This window comes from Dendrobium catenatum, unplaced genomic scaffold (assembly GCF_001605985.2).
Source record: "Dendrobium catenatum unplaced genomic scaffold, ASM160598v2 fragScaff_scaffold_665, whole genome shotgun sequence".
Taxonomy (NCBI): domain Eukaryota; kingdom Viridiplantae; phylum Streptophyta; class Magnoliopsida; order Asparagales; family Orchidaceae; genus Dendrobium; species Dendrobium catenatum.
In genome coordinates this window covers 5,776,800-5,781,904 of record NW_021319127.1, presented here as the reverse complement: position 1 = coordinate 5,781,904, position 5,105 = coordinate 5,776,800, and the positions used below count along the sequence as shown (strand labels likewise).

Below are 5,105 nucleotides of genomic sequence, written 5' to 3'. Positions count from 1 at the left end.
AAGCTTTTGAACTAAAAAAGAAGCCCAATGTACTGCAAATTTATCCTCATAAGTAGCTGCTTTAATCCAGATTTTTTTTATGGTGAATGCACGAACACAAATAAATATCGGTAGGATTTGAGCTCTGTAATTTTATAATTTTTTTTTTTTTGTAATTAATTAATTCATAACTTTATTTTTTACTTCCATCTAACAACTTCTTAGGACTATTTGTTTTAACCAAATAGCCTTAATATACTAAATATACATTATCATTATTAATTTTCAAAATAGTTTTTGTATGTTTATACATGTCCACATAGGTAGCTTACAGGTATCTAATTATATGCTTGGCTAAAAGATGTGGCTAGAGGGAACATATACCTACAAAAATCATGATCATGACTTTATCGACAATGATTTTCCCCTATGCACAATCATGCTCACCAAAAGGACTCGAGGTTTAGCCCAAAGAGCCATGTTAGCACATCAAAGACAAAGGGCCATATTAGAGATGGAGGGCTAAGTTTGCACCACTAAGTTCAATCCATGTGATTATTATTTCATTTTTTCTAGACTTAGTCTTTCTTATAGCCCATATAATCCTACAAATAAAGTTTTAGGGAGATATTTTTAGGGCTTCATGCTATTTATATTGTTCATAAATATCTTTTAACTTCTCAACTACTCTCCATTCTCATTAATTCTCTGACTTGGTTGTCTCACTATAGCTTGTTGAGCATGTTAATAGAGTCAGGTGTTACCCATAAACAAATTTGGATACAACATCTTGTAAGGTTCCATAAAGGTGGAATGAGCTAGAAGATAGGCACATATGAATAGAAACAAAGCCATTAGTCATTAGTGAGCACGAAGAACCATAACTTTGAAGCCTACAACAATTTGATGGAGATGGAGGAGAGAATTACTTATAAGATGATCCATACTGGTCAGAGTGAGTATAGAGAGATGCCAAGAGAGAGAGAGAGAGAGAGAGAGAGATTACTCTCAAAAGTTCTAATTTGTCAACCCATTGAAGATGACTCGACACAAGGGTGCTAACTTCAACACTAGTTGTTATCCACTGCCACCCCATACTAGTGAAGAAGCATGCATCCCTTGCCATAGGAGACTAAGGAGGATGGAGTTAGAGAGATTATAAATGAGAATCCACTTGAATACTTAAAAGAATCCACTTGCTTACTTTAAGTCGTCAATTTCATTGATGAAAATCAATGACACACTAAAGTGGTGAGGAGTAAGCGTTGACTATTACTCTCCACTATTAAAGAGTCTACTTTCGGTTCTTTTCACGCCTACCATGAGGTGTTATCACATCCTTCTCTGAGCTTAAGAGAATTTACATTACATAAATTTTGAATGCCAATTAAGATGCCACCAAAGAGTTCACAAGTTTCTTTTGAAGACGAAATAGGAACTAAAGGAGTCATCAAAGTTCTTCATTAATAGGTTTCAAAGATAGATATTAGAATTCAAGAACATTGAACTCTCAATTATGCAAACCATGCTAACTCAATGGTTAAGAGAAAAACCATTTATGAACATTCTTTGTCTAAAGAAACTACAAATATTGGCCAAGTTGTTAAAATTCACCATATATAATAGCATGGTTGATTCTTCCTCAACCATTCAGCTAAATGAGCTACCGACAAAGCATAATTAGCACCAAAATTGTTGGTATGATAGGAGTATTTTGATGGTTTGCCGAGTACAAAGAAAGAAACATGTATAACAAGACCAATGTGAAGATAGCAATTAGATGCCACTTGATAGCGAGACCACTAAGAATCATGGAATCGCTTGCCTCACAAATGGAGAAAGCATCATAAGAAACTTTCCTATATAGACATGATGTGGCACACCTCACTCATCATTATATGGCCAACACTTCCTTAGGAGTGTTAATGTTGAAGTTTACGGAGGCCATTAAGAACAAGGAGTTCTTCAAATGTCTATCACTAATGAAGGCGGGCATTCAAGCCATGGACAACTAAAAAATTTATATGTTTCAAAAAGTGCATGGGCATGACATAGAAGAATGCAGTCACCCTTGAAGTTTCAAATAGGATTTGATAAAAGAAAAAATAAAAATAAAAATAAAAAACAAATTAAAAAAAAATAGAATTTGTCTTAGTTGACCCACGAATGCGAACAAGCGAGGCACTTGAAAATAGTTACGAAATAAGCTAGTTCATGCACACATCATCCACATCACTAGGGTGGTGCCCTCTGTCTTCTGAATAGATAGAAATAAGATGTATTAGGGGGAGAGTCACAAATGTCATCATACGGGAGAATTCAATTCAACGAGCATGCCCTGAATACTCAAATGACTGAAGTTTATTGATCATCTTTATCAAAGAAAACAAGCCAACAAGTGGAAACCCCTTCAACAACATTATGGTAGTCACCATTATAGTTAACATTTACTAGGTCATTGTCATCATCATTGTCATGAGGAATTCCATTAACATAATTTTTTAAATTTATTTATGATAAAATTGAAATCGCTTGCTTCCCAACTCACCTCCACCTCATGTATATTGTTTTCTAGACGAGTGGTGAGACATTGAGGGGATGATCTCCCTACCCATGTCATGGGGGGAAGGGTGACTCGCACTTGACAATAGTTGACTTAATGGTCGTGGGTGAACCCACCCTATGATGTGATTTTCAGGCAACCACTCATAAATAATTTTAAGGTGGTCATCTCTAATAAGATGTGGTAGTCAAGTTTTCTATTGGAGGAAAGGAGATCATTGTGAAGGGCAACCTGATGTAGACGTGAGCCTACAACCTAAAGGCTATTGGAAAAATGATAAGTTTATCTAAGAAGTGGAAAGGGGATCAGAACTGGAGACTACTAAAATAGAGAAAGAAGCCCCAACAAACCAATGCTAATAAAATAAATGTATGATTGATAATTAATCTTAAAATATCTTTAATTCAACCAATTATATTTAACCAAAATCTAAATAAATTATACATGATCAATCATTAATTAATATCAAATCTTTATCAAGTTATTGAACCACAAAAAAGCTAGTTCAAAATATAAATAAACGAGTTGGATTGTATCCAAACTTGGTCCATTTAACCTTACGTTTTTAAGAAGGGCTTAAACATGTTTAATTACAAATTTGAATGAGTATTAATTGAGTTAAGTTCAGGTTGCTCATCGAATGCATTGGTTCGCTTACAACTCTAATCACACTTTAGCAAATTTTCTTTAAATAATTGTTTCTAAATGCAAAAAATTTTAAGAAAGTAGCTAAAAAAAGTACTATTGCTAAATAACACATGCGATTTTTTGTTTAAAAAATAAAGCAATGATGATGTTGTCTCAAACAAACCCTAAGAATAGCTTATGTGGCTTAGATGTTTGGAATTAGAAGCTGATGGCAAAATTACCACATATAACAAAATGTATTGTGTTAGTAAAAACTATTCAACTATGCAGACATTTCTCTAAAATACCATTAATCAAATTGAACAATCATAAAGTTAAATGAGCTAGTTATTTCTTTAATAAATGAATTCCTAGCTTTAGCCAAAGGATTTATACGAGTGCTTCAATTTTATGCATATATTTAGCATTTAACCTTTAGTTATCCAAATCCATAGATGACCAAAGAGAAAAGAATGATTAATTTTCTTTATTGAATGTTGTGGCAATAATAGGATCCAACGTAGGAGTTAGATCAATGGAGCAGCAGCTGTTGATAGTGGCATACAGATGCAACGAGGTAGTGCAGCACAAGCCAACAGTAAGGCTAGTATTATTGTCGGCAATTGTAAAGCTAGTCTTAGTGGGGAGAATTGGACAAAAAAGCTGGCGACAACTGCTACAGCCCTGATACCGAGGCATTTATAGGTTAGGCATATACATAGGAGAATTTATTATGAGTGGTCACCGAACTGTTTGGAGGTTAATCATAATGCGCCACGTCACCTGATACACAACTGTACATAGTGACGATAACAAATGTATTGGTGATATGACACGTCTTGATTGCCTTTCGAACGACGTCCGGTGACCGCACATGATAATTTTGCTATGCACAGAGAGTTGGGAAGGAGAAATTATTACTTGCAGAGTCCGGACGTAGAGTTACGTTCGTACATGTTAGTATACACAATGTGTACAAACTGTGTAAAAAAATACACAGTGAATTCTCATTCAGATAGACAATAACAATAGGGATTGATCTAATAAATACTTAAATAAACTAAATCATCAGAAAAAAAATCTTATTTATAATAATAATCTAAATAAGCTTAATTCATGGAGATGTTTTCGCACATATGATATGATATGAACAATTCATGCAAAATCCCAACTTTTTATTTCTAGGCTTCGATGTCCTACAAAGTATGCATTTTCTTTTATAATTAGGATGTGCTCAGGTTAACTTTTTCACGCCTTAATTTTACATACTGCTATCATTATACTACTATTTGAATATAATATTTTTGGCTATTCTTAAAAAAAAAAAATTACGAGGAGAAATAACTTTAATAATTATAATAGTTTTAAGAAAAACATTATAATGCCCGCTTCAAATTTCAAAATTTATTTCTGACACAATAATTCATAACTAAATTACATATAGTTTCAGGTTTTGCAATATCTTTATTAATATCTCTTTTAAGCTGAATTGAATCATATCCTTAGTAAGCTAAAGTCTTTAGCCTTACAACTATAGTGGCCTTATCTCGCTGAATAAATTAGTTCTAACGCGCCTAAATCATTACATTTAGGGCGAGGAAGAAAAGAGATAAGGCTAAAGAGTGTAAGACAAAGCCTCATCATTGTAGTCAAACATTCAACTAGGCATAAAGGAGAGTTTTTATGCTGGAACTCATTTATGCCGATCTTCTTTTAGTTGTTGACGCCTTTGTGCTACATACATCGATTCCTAGTGGTTTACTTTATCCCTTATGGAGCTTAGATCAGTGGTGCCACTTGCATCCACCTTTTTTGTGTGTGGTAGGGAGGCTTCTTTTTACTATCTCCTCGACTAAATAATTGAGAGTTTGGTAGGTTAAATAACTATTATAGATCTTTGATTAATTGAGCTAGTACTAGATATTTTTCTTGTATG

At 33.7% G+C, this 5,105-nt stretch overlaps 1 long non-coding RNA gene across 1 annotated transcript; it reads right to left on the bottom strand.

Moving 5' to 3' along the window:
* Nucleotides 1-3,643: 3,643 nt before the first annotated feature.
* LOC114579847 lies at nt 3,644-4,150 on the bottom strand. Its single transcript, XR_003701075.1, has 2 exons — nt 4,091-4,150; nt 3,644-3,853 (listed from the first exon to the last, which is right to left on the bottom strand). It is a non-coding gene; the product is annotated as an uncharacterized LOC114579847 (long non-coding RNA).
* Between the last annotated feature and the right edge of the window lie 955 nt (nt 4,151-5,105).